The 15,941-nt window shown below is 37.6% G+C and overlaps 1 protein-coding gene across 3 annotated transcripts in view; it reads right to left on the minus strand.

Annotated features, from left to right (window-relative positions):
• The window catches only part of FGF12 (fibroblast growth factor 12), a 585,069-nt gene that overhangs the window by 51,209 nt on the left and 517,919 nt on the right, over positions 1-15,941 (minus strand). The gene's annotated exons all lie outside the window — the stretch shown is intronic.

Consider the following 15,941-nt stretch of genomic DNA (forward strand, 5'->3'; position numbering starts at 1 on the left):
TGTGAACCATCAAGGTAGACGTGACAGCATTTTGTAGCATTCTTTCCACCATTTAAATCTATTTAGTTTTTGTGTGTGACAATTTGACAGTCTTGAGCATACAAATGAAGACACAGGGTAAAATTATAGATTCAGTTTTCAGAGACCATATTTGCAAAGACAAGTATTTTTTTTTTTAGCAAGAAATCAACTAAGCAGTAGTTACAGAAAATAACTTAATAAGACAGTGGGCAGAAAACCAGTATCTACTTAATAGACTCTTAGGAAAGAGATCGGTTATGAGATGCTTGGGGTTTCTGTTTTTGTTAGATAAGATGTGCAGTTACCAGAAATCTAAGGAAACGTAACAGCCCCCTCAAAGATTTCCCTTAGAATTAATTATCTAAAAATAATAATGGATTACTGTTCCTATTGATTGCTTAGATTTGGCCCACCACAATCTCTGATTCGGCAGTACATGTGCAATTTTCTATAAGTCTTTCTGGAAAATCCTAGTATAAAAATGTATTTTTAGTGATGTTTGTTTTACACTCTGTATTCTTCTCGGTGCCTACATGAAACTCTATAGACAGTTACTGTGAACTTCAAGATCAGGCAATCAGTTTCAAACACTTATCGTGTGTCCTTCTGTACTAATTTTTAAAGATGTTTAATATTCAGTGTGAGGTTTTTATATTGGGGATAAAACGAAGTCTGCGTTATATGAAATTTAATTTTGAAGGTAACGACATTTGAACTGCAGTGTTGTGTTGTTATATCTCCTTTCTTGTCTAGCTTTTATAAAATGATCTAGATTAAGTACCATAAAGATCATAAGGACCTTATAAGTCCCTCTGCATTTGAAACAGTGAAGGGAAATGTGTTGCTTTCACATTTCCATCCTATCCAAGGGGCCTCTACAGTGCCTGAACTCACCAATGAGGTAACAGATGAAGGGAGAATAGTGATGGCCTTTACAAAGCCCTCCGGGGGGCCGGATGTGGTGGCTCACGCCTATAATCCCAGCATTTTGGGAGGCCGAGGCGGGAAGATCACCTGAGGACGGGAGTTTGAGACCAGCCTGACCAACATGAAGAAACCCCGTCTCTACTAAAAAAATACAAAGTTAGCCGGGCGTGGTGGTGCATGTCTGTAATCCCAGCTACTTGGGAGGCTGAGGCAGGAGAATCACTTGAACCCAGGGGACGGAGGTTGCAGTGAGCTGAGATCATGCCATTGCACTCCAGCCTGGGGAACAAAAGCAAAATTCCTTCTCAAAAAAAAAAAAAAGTCCTCTGGGGGTCCCGAGTGCCAACCTACAAAGCCAACTTTTTTTTTTTTTTAACTTTTTCTCTCACAATATCAGCAAATTTGCTGTCAACAAACTTCTTAACTTTATAGTTTTGTACAAATTTTGAATAAAAGAAAGACCCCAAAGGATCTAGAACAGTGCATCCATTCTAAAGGCAGAGAGCTGAGTATTTTGTATTCTGATAAAAAGATATGAAAAGCAAATGAATCACATAAATAGGATTAGGAGAGAATGTTCAACTTTTTTATGACCAAAATGTTTTCAGGCACTTGAAAATTAGAAGCAAATGTTCACTGATGGCGATTAGGGAATTAATGGCCTTTAAAACTGACAATATTTTTTTCATTGCTTTAGTTAATATCTATTTTCTAACCTTTAACCTGAGTAAAAAAGAATCTGTACATTAGATTGAGCATAAAAACCACTGAGCAAATGAAAAAAAAAAACTAAGATCAGTAATAATGCTCACTAAATTTGTAAATGTTGAAATGTTGCTTTACCTTTCATGACCTCACTTATTCAGCCATGAAAAAAGGGTGAGAGAAGGAAGGCAGCAAGATAATTTCTATATCTGTTCTCTAGGTATAAGTGCCTATGAGTCTAAAATAGACTGCTGAGGATATTAGAAAGATTTCATGAAAATTAAGATTTGGAGAATATAAAAAAGCTTACAAATCTGATGTTCTCCAAATTCCTGAAATTTGTAATTACCAATATCATGACCCAACTGGTTAGAAATATGTAAATAACTAAGGAATGTTTTGAAAAGTCCTAATTATTACAGTGAAGAGGTAAATAAGGTCAACATGCTAGTGTTCACCATCAAAAAGAAATTTCATGTTGTTTACTCAGCTTCTCTGGACACTACCAGAGACACAGCTCTTAGTGGCTTTTAAGGTAGTTTCTTCATCACTGGGCAATAGTTCATTAACAGACTATCTCAAACTTATATAATCTTTTCATTCTGGAAAATTTTACACATGTGTTGTTGAGGTTAATCAGAAGAAACAAAGACTAATCAGAATAATCTTTAGTAGTAAGCTAATTTAGCTCTTCTCAGCACCGTTTCAAGGAAGATATGTGCAAGATGTGTGAACAAATGGGAAAGAGCTGAAGTCAGTAACAATGCTAACTAAAGTTGCAAATGCTGACAGGTTACTTCATCTCTCTTGGCCTCACTTATTCGTAAAATGGGGCAAGGGGAGAAAAGGGATGAGATAATCTCAGATCTGTTCTATGTCTAAGAGCCTATGAGCCTAAAACAGAATGCTAACAAAATTGAAAAGGAAAACTAAGTAGTAAGTGTACTGAGTTGTGCTCCTGTTCAGTCTTTTTCTATTCAACCTCCCTAACGTTTCACTCAAGGATAGCATTTCATGTAAGACATACATCATAACAGTTCAGATCAGATATCCTCCGTATTTGAGATTTCTTACTTTCTTGAGAGGGAAGGAGATGATTAGGACAAAGAAACAGCATTGTCTGCAAATACCAAGTAGCTTAGTGAAGCCAGCTAACAAATGGAGGCCAAATGTATATGTGGCCTTCTTTCACAAGCAGGCCAATAAATGTAGAAACCTCACCTAACCCGCATTTGGTTTAAGAGCCAGTGCATGAAGTTTAGGAATAAAGGATAATTATTTGGCCATCTGAGAAAAGCTAAATCTTGTAAGTGGGTATTAAAAGATGCAATAAATGATATTCCTTGCCAATCTGAAAAGGCAAAAAATAAAAAGGTAGTCTAGCTGTTTATGAGATCTAACTCCTCCCTCCTCCTCCCACTCTGAAAACAGTGAAGATGAAAGTGATTGTATCATACGCTACTCTTACGCCAGGAAAGCTCAAGAATAAAACCATCACAGTTCAGATGGACTAAAGGGTATTTTCTAGGTTTATGACCAGAATGATTCATATATCAAAGGCCAATCATATACATGTACTTGCTCAGGGATTTTCAAGTCGATTTCTTAGAGATGAAAGGTACTGCTCCCTGGCTCCAGGAAACAGAGCAATGCTAAAGAGGTAAATCAAAACAGCAATAGAAAGGCCGGGTGCAGTGGCTCACGCCTGTAATCCCAGCGCTTTGGGAGGCCGAGGTGGGTGGATTGTCTGAGCTCAGGAGTTTGTGACCAGCCTGGGCAACATGGTGAAATCCCATCTCTAATAAAATACAAAAAAATAATAATAATAATTAGCCGGGTGTGGCGGCGTGCTCCTGTAGTCCCAGCTACTCCGGAGGCTGAGTCAGGAGAATTGCTTGAACCCAGGAGGCAGAAGTTGCAGTGAGCCGAGATTGTGCCACTGCACTCTAGCATGGGTGACAGAGCAACAGTCCATCTTAAAAAAAAAAGGCAATAGAAATTATTCATGTTTGGGAACATGAAGATATTAAAATCATAATAAAATGAGAATGCCAATCAAACAGGAATAAAAACACTTGCTATGTACTGTTTCTCCTTCTCCAGTTTAAACCAGAAAAACACTAGATCCAAGAGATAACGTGTAATACATTAAGAAAGAAACTTTCACGTAGGAAGCCAAATATCCTCCCACATTGTTTCCCCCATATGTGTACACTAATTACTGGAGCATCTTCACATGCCAGCGATTATCAAAGCCTCACAAGTGTAGACTGCAGTGTCAGTGAGTGCTTGGTAAGACAGACCAAACTCCATCAGTACCTTGCCTTGTGATCCTGGACAAGACATACTTGTCCTCTCATGGTCATTAAAATGGGAGAGGGAATGGGGACAAGATGCTCTCTCGACTCTTTACAGCACCATAGATTTAGTTTCTCTAGCAAGGCCTATGCTCCTTAAGTTTATGGATGTCACAAAGTGGTTCTGTATTTTATATTATTTGTCGGAAGATTAGTAATAGGCTCCCATTAGAACCAGAAGAACCAGGCTTTTGTGTGAAAAAAAAATGAGTGAGTAGGCTACCTCAGTACTTTAAGAGATGGTAAAAGTATCCTGCTTTGACAGCCAGGTGAAAAAGCTAATAAAAGCACAGAAAGTTTTCATAAAGGGGTACAGCTTCAGACGTCTCCAGATAATCCCTCTGTTAATTGTGAAGGGTCATCTGTAGGGGGCCACTGGTATATATCTCTTTACTAAGTTAGCTGGTTAACACTGGATCCTTAGGGAATGAGATGATGTATGAATATGGAAGGAGTCAAGGTGCTAAGCTGTACTTTATGTTCCAAATGTGTAATTTCCTCTGCTTTCTTGATTGATCTCTTTAGCATTGTCCTGTTTTCTAAAGTCAAATTTTGACACATATTGGATGGACAACAGATTTCATTATATGCGTGGGGGAATGGAAATGGAACACAACAACTGAAATGGAAATATTCAGAAAGGGGCAGGCAAGGGCAAAACTTTATCAAGAAGGTGTGAGTGGACACCTACTCTACAGGTCTTTAAAATTCATTTGTATGCATTTAATTAACACTTGCCATTTTACAAAATACAATGTCAATGTGTGTTATTTGACATTATCCTCACCACATCTCCATGCAGTAAGCCCAGAGACTACAGTTTAGAGAACTGATATAGCTCCAATCAGGCCACACATCTTGTAACCCGCAGAGCTTGAATAGGAACCCAGTCTTATATTCATCCCTCTCTGTATACCACCACCATCAGCCCATAACTGTGGAAACTCTATTAGCCTAGGAACTCATTAAAATCATGTTTACACTTTTACTAACTTAAAATCATATTTATTTAACTAGATGTCTCATTAGCTTTTGAAGTCATTACTGCCTGTCAGTCAGAGAAAGCAAACGAATGAATATTCTTCATAATAGAAGAGCAAGCAGGACTGTAATTAATGACTTTGCTAATAACAGCCCCATGTTATTAGCTGTTGCTAATAACATGTGCACGTTGATTTTCAGATATGGAATATACACATAAACCTCTGGGGAACAGTGTTCTTCTATTTACCAAGATCAAATCTACTAATAGTTATTAACGATACATTCTTTAAAAGGCTTTATTCCTAATAATGTCTTACATATGGATGTTTCTTCAATGTGAATTACCTAACTGACTTTGAACAATTTATGCTGCCAAATTTTTCCATTTATCTCATTCAGATGACAAAAGTAAATACACCAAAGATTATTTCTATGCATAAATGTCTCAAGTGGAGTGGCATTTGAGATGGGACCCTGAAAAAAAAAGTAAGGTATCCAACAGAAAGTTCCAATGCCGAAGGAATGCAAGATGAAGGAAACAGCAAAAGAAACAGACAGACTGAGGAAGTGGCACAGTTCCCAAGAACAGAGATTGGCCCGGTAGCTCTAATGAAAGCATTAGAGGAAAGATCTAAATAGAGTTTTGATGTCAGGCTTTGGAAGGTCATGAGTACTTTGTCTACATGATAGCAAAATCCAAATATTTAAAGCCACAGATAACTGCCCAAGATTTTTGTCTCCATTTGTGTTTGGTCTTAGGCACAGATTTATTATGTGCCTGTTCTAATTAATGTAGGCAAAAACACTGTTTTTTTAATTGAAATAAGCACTTTCTGTTTTCATACAACACTGAAGCAAATGCTAAGCTGGAAGGTTTTATTTTTGTTTTTGACAATAGTTTCTTTAATTGTAAGGGAAAATCAAGAAAATATTTAATTTTGTCTCATATCTGAATAGTAGAGGAAAGGCCATATTGTTGGAATGCAGTGATGGCAGCTCTATTATTCTCCCTATGTGAATTTGCAGCATTAGCATCTCTGAACTATGGGTCCTATCACCAGAAAGTTGAGGATACCAGTAATTACCACTTTACTTGCTTAGAGGAATACAAATTATAATGTATATGACAAGGCTTTGCAACTTAAAAAGTACTATAACACAGTGAGCAGCTCTCTACATGAAGCTGATAAAGACTGAAAAAAATAAGATTAAGAACTTGTGATTATTTTATATTTATTTTCTATATTTCTAGTGCTTGCTCCATCAATGAAGAAAAGTGGGAAATACAGCCTGCTAAACAGTGCTTGATGGTAAAAATACAATGCTAAAGCATTTCATTGGCTCAGCTACTTTTATTTTCAAAAACTTCAGTCTATATATAATATTAGGAGGAAAAGACTAGTCAAAGTATTGTTTAGATTTTTTTAAAAATGTACTCAAAAGCATTAAATATTTGTGTGTGTGTGTGTGTGTGTGTACATGCACACTAGGTAAAAATAATGTTCTTCTGTAGGCTAGAGGACTGATAGAACTAATTTGGTATTTTCTTTCCTTATAAGTTGTAGATTTCATATGCATTTGTCTTATAACCTGTTTTTTACCTTGACCTAGCTTAATGATCCTTCAAACAAGATATTCTCTAGTTAAAAGGAATTAGAATTGTGTGAAATTGACTTGGGAGGTAAAACTTTATTTTCATTCATTTGCACATACCCTTATTGAAAAGTATAAACAAAGTTAAGATTTGGAAGGCCATGCTAAACTCTTCTGTAAATATCACATGTCTATATGTCTAAGGATTTGGATACATGTTGCATTTGAAGTAGCTTAGGAGTTTCTAATAAATGAGTCAGCTTACAAGCTTACACTCTTTTTTCTTTTTTTTTCTTTTTTTTTTTTTTGAAGACAGGGTCTTACTCTGACACCCCAGGCTGGAGTGCAACAGCACAATCATGGCTCACTGCAGCCTTGACTTCCTGGGCTCAAGTGATCCTCCCATCTCAGACTTCCAAGTAGTTCAGATTATAGATTATAGATTACAGACTTCCAAATAGTTCAGGTTATTAGCTGTCACGCCCAGCTAATTTTTTAAATTTTTTTATAGAGACAGGGTTCTCACTATGTTGCCCAGGCTGGTCTCGAACTTTTGGCCTTAAGCAATCCTCCTGCTTTAGACTTCCAAAGTGCTAGAATTATAGGCATGCATCACCATGCCCAGCAATTTACTTTCTTTACTATGATTTCAATTTTAGACATGTCAGGGGCCTCCCTGAATAACTGCACTTTTTAGAAATAAAGGCCGGTGGTTCATTGGCCAAAAAGAATTTGTCATTAAAAAAAAAAGCAAATCTCTCCGATTTATTAATTATGATTGTGTGATTTGATCCAACCAATGATAGATGGCAAATTTCACTTTTCAATTTGTCTAGGTATTAGATGAAGGTCACCCAAAAACTGAGTTGGAAAAAAAACTTGAAAAGGAATCCTTCTAATCCATGTCTTTTAGCCCCACACAAGGCAGATCTGAGCAAAAAGATGAAAGAAAATTCCACTTTCTTTATCACAGAGCAAATAAGAGTCTCAACATGCAAAGCTGTACAGCAGAACTTTCTCTAATGATGGAAATGGTATATCTCTGCACTGTCTGATACAGTAGACACATACCACATGTGACTACTGAGCAGTCAAAATGTAGTTATTATGACTGAGGAACTAAATTTTAAATAGCCATATGTGTTTAGTGTCTACTATATTAGAGAGTGCCACTAAATATTTTAGTCACACTTTACTGAAGCAAGAATTGTAAAGTGCCACAATCCAGGCAGATAAATATGCTGCATTTTAATAACCTGTGCAGTCAGGTTGTTGCCTTTTATGCAGGTCCCATAATATCAGGAGTTCACCTTCAGATTTGCACTTGGAGCCAGGAGTGGTGGCTCAGGTTTGTAATCCCAGCACTTTGGGAGATCAAGGTGGGTGAATCACTTGAGGTCAGGAGTTTGAGACCAGCCTGGCCAACGTGGCAAAACCCCATCTCTACCAAAAATACAAAAATGAGCTGGGCGTGGTAGCATGCACCTGTAGCCTCAGCTACTTAGGAGGTTGAGGCAGGAGAATTTCCTGAACCTGGGAGGCAGATGTTGTGGTGAGCCAAGATCGCACCAAGACTGTACTCCAGCCTGGGCGATAGAGTGAGACTCCATCTCAAAAAGAGAAAAAAAAAGAAAGTAAGAAAGAAAGAAAAAAAATTTTGCACTCCTTGGAAGAAGTATGCACAACTCTGCTTCATTATCTCTGCATTTCTCTTCCTTAGACTTGGTCACTATTGATTTTCTACTCTCCTAAGTTTGGACTGCTCATTCCTCCTAATATAAATGCTGTCTAAGCATGTGTTGTGGCAGAAGTATCCTCTGTTATCTTTTGGGAGGACAAATTATGACAGCCATTAGAAAAAAATGATTAATCTAATTTAGAAAATCTCTTAGTGTAATAGGTCTTTAAGTAGATTTTTGTGTGGTCCCAGAATTGTAGCTAAATCCAAGATTAAATATTCAACCTTATGCACCCCACATTCTAAATAAGCTTCCTAGAATTAGAGACAGCTACCCTTTATAGCACTTTCTAAGAGATTAAAGAAATACCGCCAACTACCATACCATATCCTACCCCCATGTTAATATAAGAAAAGGATGAGAGATGAGAGAGGGTTTTCTTGGACCTAGGTCTTTGAGAGACGCAGCGTTCCTGAGGACAATCAATTCCCTTCCCTCCTTGTGGATTAGTTAGGGGAAGGGAGAATATCCCTCCTGCCTGAAGCTAAGTGAAGGAAGCTCCAAGAATATTATGCATAAAACTTAAGTGCCCAGCAAGAAGAGACTAGCATCTTATCTTTAGACTGGGTGCTTGATAAACAGTAGTCCTATTGGTGTAGGCAGAGTAGGGAGTGCTTAAGAAGTTCTTGTAAAAATGTGACTTGTGCCACCTCATGTTTTCGGCCTTTGAGAACATAGAAAATGGCGCCCACTTCTGATGAAGAGATTTGGAAATCAGGCTCCCTGCTATAATTGATTATGGGATCATAGAGGAGGCCTTGAAGTGGTGTGGTAAGCGTGGAAGAAGATGAGAATGCCAGCTATTCCACTCCAGTCTTTACATCCCTGGAGGGACACAGAAGAAGACCTCTGGATTCCTCATGGCTATGCATATTGAAGGTCCAGTTCAAAGAATGTGGTGCTCTACACAGAGGAGGTGTTACTATTGTGCACCATTGATGGGGTAATCAGAGACACAGCTCCTTCTCTGAGAGGGTCCTCACCAACAGAAGGTCACAGGAAGTTGAAGATGACTCCAAGAAAACCATGCATATTGCTAATATGGAGACAATTACATCACCTGAAGCTTTAGCAGCAGACAGAACCAGGCCAATCCAGAGCAATGCCATAGACATCACTCCACTATCTTCATGTGCCTTTATACGGAGATCTCTGCCTTTCCATCCTTTTCCCTTTCCCTGAAAAACTGAAGGCTCTAGGCCCAGAAGCAGCAACAGAAGGGGAAATCTCAGAGAACCCTCTTCTCTTTCACTCTACCCAACAAAGGATCATAGATCATAGCTCTAGTCTCCAAAAGGGAAGATCAATAGCCTGAAATCAGATATGAGATTAAAGTTTTTTGCTAAATTAGACCAAGTGGTTGGAGAATAATAGAATCTACTCCGTACGTTGTTAAGCAGGAAAGCTGGATTTGACAAAGTACAGTTAAAAGTAATGACAGGAAGAACAAAACAAAGTGTAATAGGTTCATATTTATATCCACCAAGTTGAGACTGCTCAATTACAAAAGAAATATGAATGCACTTCTGTGTTTTCGGTTTTTAGTCCAGTTTAACAGCACTCAATCTACATTAGTAAATGAATATTTCTAAACCATATCACACATTTTGAAACAAAACCCGCTCATATTTTTGGGCACTTTTTCAAAGAAGAAAAAATATATTTTCGACAAGATAGGGTGGATGATGGGGACCCTACCTATAAGTTTGATTTCTTCAAAAGTTGCCTTGCTGTCATTGAAACAAATGGTGAGCAAAACGAAGTTAACAGTTTAATATTTTATTAAAAGGGTGTCTGTATCCAACTCTAAAGCACTGCCCTGACTCTCAACCCTCCTGGAGGGCCCCCTGGAAGCTGCCCCTGAAGCTTCCTTCACACTGACCTCAATAGTGGGAAATCTTATTCTCTGGGGGTGAATATAGACTTTAGAGTTAGGCAGAACATAATTTCACACATTTTTTCATGTATTAGACATCAGTCGTGGTGCTAAGTCTTGAGGGGGAAAGATATTATATTGGGAAAAAAATAACTAGGCTTTGGCATCAGAAAATGGGATCAAATCAAAGCTATAGGCTTTATTGGCAGTCTAGTCCTGAGAAAGCTCCTTAGCATTTGAATATCCATCCATTCATCAGTGAAACGAAAATAATACTTCATAATTGTATTGAAAGTCCTTAATGATATATTATTTGTAGAGCATATAGTTTCTGGGATTTAGTAAACATCCAAATTTTATCAACCTTCAACATAAAAAGATTACGATGTCATGCCTCCTAAACTTAAAGGCCAGTTGTGGAGACATATAATTACAATAAAATGTAATGAGTTCTCTCAGATGTGAGCAGATTGCTATGACAATAAAGAGGCAGATGACTGACTTTCCTTGGAAAGCTGGAACAGTGATATTTGAGCTGAGGCTTTTGCAGAAGGAGGGATTCTTCAGGTACAAAAGTTGTTGGACACAGAGCGATCCCGGCATAGCCAAAGGCAAATGCAGAGAAGTATGAAATGTTCAGTGTATTTGGAGAGTGGGGAGAAGTGAAGTGTGGCTAGAGCATATGGCATGTAGGGGGAATACCAGGAAGTGTTGCTGGAAAAGCAGTCAGGGCCAAAATGTGAAGGGCCATCGATACTTTGCTAAAGGGCTTGGCATTTATCCAGCAGAGGATGAAGATCTGCAACGGGGATCCAGCAGAGGTTTTTAGCAGGGCAGTGAAATGAGTGGATTTGTTTTTCAGGAAATATTTCCTTGGCATCAGAGTGGCTGATGAATTAGAGTTGAGAGAAACTGGTGTCAAGACTTACAGCAACAGCCTCCTACCTGGGCTCCCTGCCACCATTTCAGACACGCTGAAGTGGAGGTGCCTGCAGGACACTCAGTGTAAACCACACTCACAAAGCTAAGCAGAGGAAAATCCTACTTAGGGCCAGATAAATTACAGGGTAATTATTTCCACTGCAGAAACATTCTCTGCTTCATAAAAGGATTCATTTTAGGATCCCAGAGTTCCTCTAAATAGCAAGTTTCTTAGTGCATTTAGGCATCCCTTTACAGCTCATTAGCTACTTGATAGAGGCGGAGAAAGTCAAGAAAATCCTAAAGATGTACTTTCAAGTGTTCTTATTAAAAATCTTCATGGATGAAAATAAAATGTTTGAAGTTATCATTTTTCAATGAAAAAGGAAATTTGATTTATAAAAGCACTTCGATGTGATTTATAGAAACTAGAATAAGAAGAATGTCTGTTACGATATTCCATAGAATGCATTTCACAAATTTCAGCCACCATAACTCAAAACACTGTAGGGAGTAAGTGTGACAATATGAGTAGTCAGATTAATAGAAATAGCTAGAAATACAGCTGTTTAGCCACTGAATAAGAACCTCTATTGTCTTTAAGCCTGAATCTCATACATAGTTTTATGTTAAGTGCTTCTCTCTGTCCACAGTTTCTCATCAGATGAACTATGTCCTTTGCTACATAAATTAAAGAACATGTTGTAATTTGGATATTTTATATATATACACCAAATTATAAAAGAAAAACTATTTTAATCTCATTATATTGAATTTTCTTGTGAATAGATATTTCACGAGAATACATTATTAATATCAACAGAGTCATTTCCAGAATACAAATAAATGTAGAATAATCTCAATTTTAAAACAAAAAACACTGTTGGGAACCCTCTTTGAGGAATGCTTTCAGAGCATTCTTTGACCTATCTTTACTGGGAGCAACTCCTTTGTAGTGAATTTACTTTTTCAAAATAGACAAATTTCAATTTCAGCCAAATGCTTCTCAGTTGCCACGTGAGAGGTATCTAACTTAGCTACTGTCTATAAGTGTCTCACTCGGCATAAAGTGTAGTATTAGTGTTCCTTATAGTACCTTCAGTTGAACTAGTTCAGAGAATTCCTTGTTGATAAAAGCATGTGGCAGAAACTGACAACTGTCTTTCAGTATTCATTCTTTTCTAATGTGTTTGATAACAACACACGTTTTTATACTTGGCTATATTACTTAAAAAGTTAGACAATATTTACCATTCTTCCTTGTAGCTATATGTAGTCATCTGACTAAATTAAGGCTAATATGATATAAATGAATATATATTATGGGACTTTCAGAAAAGCTGATTTAAATGAGTTGATTTGACTTAGAGGAAAACATTTTCTCCCCTACTTCTTACAGCTATTGCCACTACCACCACCATCATCATCATCATTTTCATCATCATCATGAAATGTGGATGTAATGGCTAGAATTCCAGCAGCCATCTTGAATCAAGAGGTGATGAAAACTATCAATGAGGATGGGAAAACAGAAAAATAGAAAGCTGGGTTCCTAGTGTCCTCTGGGAATCCTGTGCTAGCTATGGACTGTAGACCTTCAGATCCCTTTTTATAGTAGAACAAGCTTCTGTCTTGTTTAAACCACTTTTAGTTTGTTTAAAGTGAAAATTAATCTTAGCTGACACAGGTTATATCAAAAGAGAATGTATTCTTGTCTACATAAATTATCAGGATAAACATGCACAAGATGAATTAAGGTGAAGTGTTTTGTCATTCTGAATTTTCTAGCTTCACAAATAATGATGATGCAAATAAGAATATCCCCTCACATCAGTACAGGATTTTAGAGATAGGATACAGGATTTTAGAGATAGGAATTTTTATATCTGTAACCACATTTAATCTTTGAAGTAACTCTGTAATAAAGCAGAAGGACTTCCATTTCCCATACAAACAGATGATGAAATTAAGGTTGAGCTATCTGCCTCAGGTCAAACAACAGCAGTTGGTACAGCCAGAAACCAAACGTTCTTGACTTAAAATGTATTGCTTTCCTATTGATAACTTGCAGGTTCTACACGTGAACATTAGTCACATGTTGTATACCATTCACTACCTGACTCACTTACGTGCTCCTTTGATTAAAGATAAAAAAATAGCTTTCATAGTTTTTCACTGGGCTTCTGTTTTTGCCATGGTGCAGTAACAGTGACTAGATTTAACTTCCCACTTTAAACAACCAAAAATTATACCATATATGAAACAATGATTTTCAGATGTTGGGAAACATGCAGTGTACAACTGTGATCCTTGAGAGAAAAAAACATAGTGAGCATTGCCCCAGAAGGAAATGTCTAGACAGCGGCACAGAAAGAAAGAACACAAACAGCCAAGGAGATTCACTGAGCTGAGGAAACAGAAACTGGATTTCAGGGAGCCAGGGGAGGCACGGTGGCTAGAAGTTGGGTGTCAGTGTATCAGATTAAAAGAAGTCAGTAATTTAGACGAATACTGACCTGCATATGTGTGAGAGGAAACTACCCAAGGCTATGGGAGAAAAAAAAATACACAAGAAAAAAGCCAGATAATTCTTGGAGCTCACACAGAGCCAAGAGTAGTTCATGTCCCCACAAAGGTGGACAGACCTGGTAATATATGGGGCTTTGGCTGGAGCTCTAAGAAGGGTATAACTAGTTTAATAAAATTCTAGGAAAGTCAACATAGAGTACACAGAAAAGAGATGGAAGAATAGAAAGTTACACAGTAACCTAGGATTTTATGAACTTGAACATAAATGACAATTGCAGCACTTCTGTTTGACCTCGGTATTTGTCATAGAATTAAATTAAATTTCTACATATCGGATATAGCAAGGAATAGAGATAAAAGTCTTTACCATCGCGGAGCTTATATTCTAACAGAGAGTAGAAGAGAGAGACAGTCATGTAATAAATATTATATTGGAGGAAATGAGTGCTATTAGAATATAAATGGGGGTAAGGTGTTGTGAGAAAGAATGTGGCAATTTTAAGGGGTTCATAAATTCATCAAGGTAGATGAGACCAAAGACAGTGATGAGGCCAGGGTGGCTGGAGGCAACGAGAAGAACAACAGGAGAGAAGTCAGAGATGTATTGATGGGTTAGATCCTGTAAGCCATTGTGAAAACAGGAGAGATTGCAAGGTTTAAAGCAGAGGTGTGACATAATGTCTCATATCTTGAAAGGATACTCTTCCTGTTGTTTGGATTAGGCTCCAAGGGTGCAATGGTGGATTCCCACCACTAAGGAGGATATTGCAGTATTCCAGAGGAGAAGGACTGAAAGCTTGGATTTGAGGGGCACTATGGACAAGGTGAGAAATGGTCAGACTATGCATATAATTGAAAAAACAGAGCCATGACAATGTTCAAATATTATATGTGGGATATAAAAGAAGAGAAGAATCCGAATCCAGGATGCTTTTGAGAGTTGTGGTGGTTTTTAAGCAACTAAAAGGGTAGAGTTGCCATTAACGACAAAGGAGAACACTTTGGATGGAGCATATTAGAAGAGAAGATCAATCCTGGACATGAAAAAATCAATGGCGGTTTAGTGTGTGATACCACAAGATTGTTATTTATTTGTTTATTTTTTTGAGACGGACCCTTGCTCTTGTGGCCGAGGCTGGAGTGCAGCGGTGTGACCTCAGCTCATGCAACCTCCACCTCCCAGGTTCAAGCAGTTCTCCTGCCTCAGCCTACCGTGTAGCTGGGATTACAGGTGCCCACCACCACGCCTGGCTAAATTTTTGTATTTTTAGTAGAGACAGGGTTTCATCATGTTGGCCAGGCTGGTCATGAACTCCTGACCTCAGGTGACCCACCTGCCTCAACCTCCCAAAGTGCTGGGATTACAGGTGTGAGCCACTGTGACTGGCCTTTATTTTTTGTAAACATAAAAATATTGTAAATATTGTTATTTTAACAATACATTTTAAAGAAGGTATTAGATCTGCTGCATGGTCATTTTTAAATGCTTTAAAAAAGACATAATACAAAATAGCTTTCCCTTTCAAATAACATAATAAATCCTACATAATTGCATATTTTAGAAGAAATAGGAAAACACGAAAGTTTAGACTCTTGCTACAAAGTGAAGTCTCTCCCACATTAAACACAGGAATGTTAAACAGCCTATAGCATTCTCCCAAATAGCCCATTGTGCAACTTGAACAACATGTATTTGCAATTTAACTTCTGTTTTGCCTAACTTCTTTTTCAAATGCATCCTCTCTGTGTTGCAACACTGTCACTTATACAGACGTGCACAGCAGGGCCTACCTTTAAATACTGAAATCTCTGAGAAGTTGATTGCTCTTCCAATCACTTATCTGGCTGCAAACTGCTGAGTTGTTGCCATGATTAACAGTTATTCTTTCATAGACAATAAAAACAGGAAGGTTATACAGTGAAGATTTAAAGCTAGAAACAAATATATTGATAATGAATATGAACACTGTCATTTTGCAGTTATGAAAACTGAGGACAGTGTAGGGAAGAGATTTCCCATAAAACATCAACTCTGATTTAGTTCAGGCAGTTAGTTTCAGAAAAACAAAATGTATTAAATGTGTTATGTAAAACGGTGTGGGGAGAAGAATGGTTAAGTTTAAATAACTTGTTATTTAGAAGATGGTAGGTGAAAAGAAATACATATATATTTGCTGCTGTCTGTCTGCCCCCTATACTCCACTGTGTGAAAATGCAGTAAACTGGGATAATAACTTATAGCACAATTTGCACAGTCAAAATGAAGGTTTCTGCTAGATACCATTAAAC

The sequence above is a fragment of the Pan troglodytes genome, chromosome 2, assembly GCF_028858775.2.
Source record: "Pan troglodytes isolate AG18354 chromosome 2, NHGRI_mPanTro3-v2.0_pri, whole genome shotgun sequence".
Taxonomy (NCBI): domain Eukaryota; kingdom Metazoa; phylum Chordata; class Mammalia; order Primates; family Hominidae; genus Pan; species Pan troglodytes.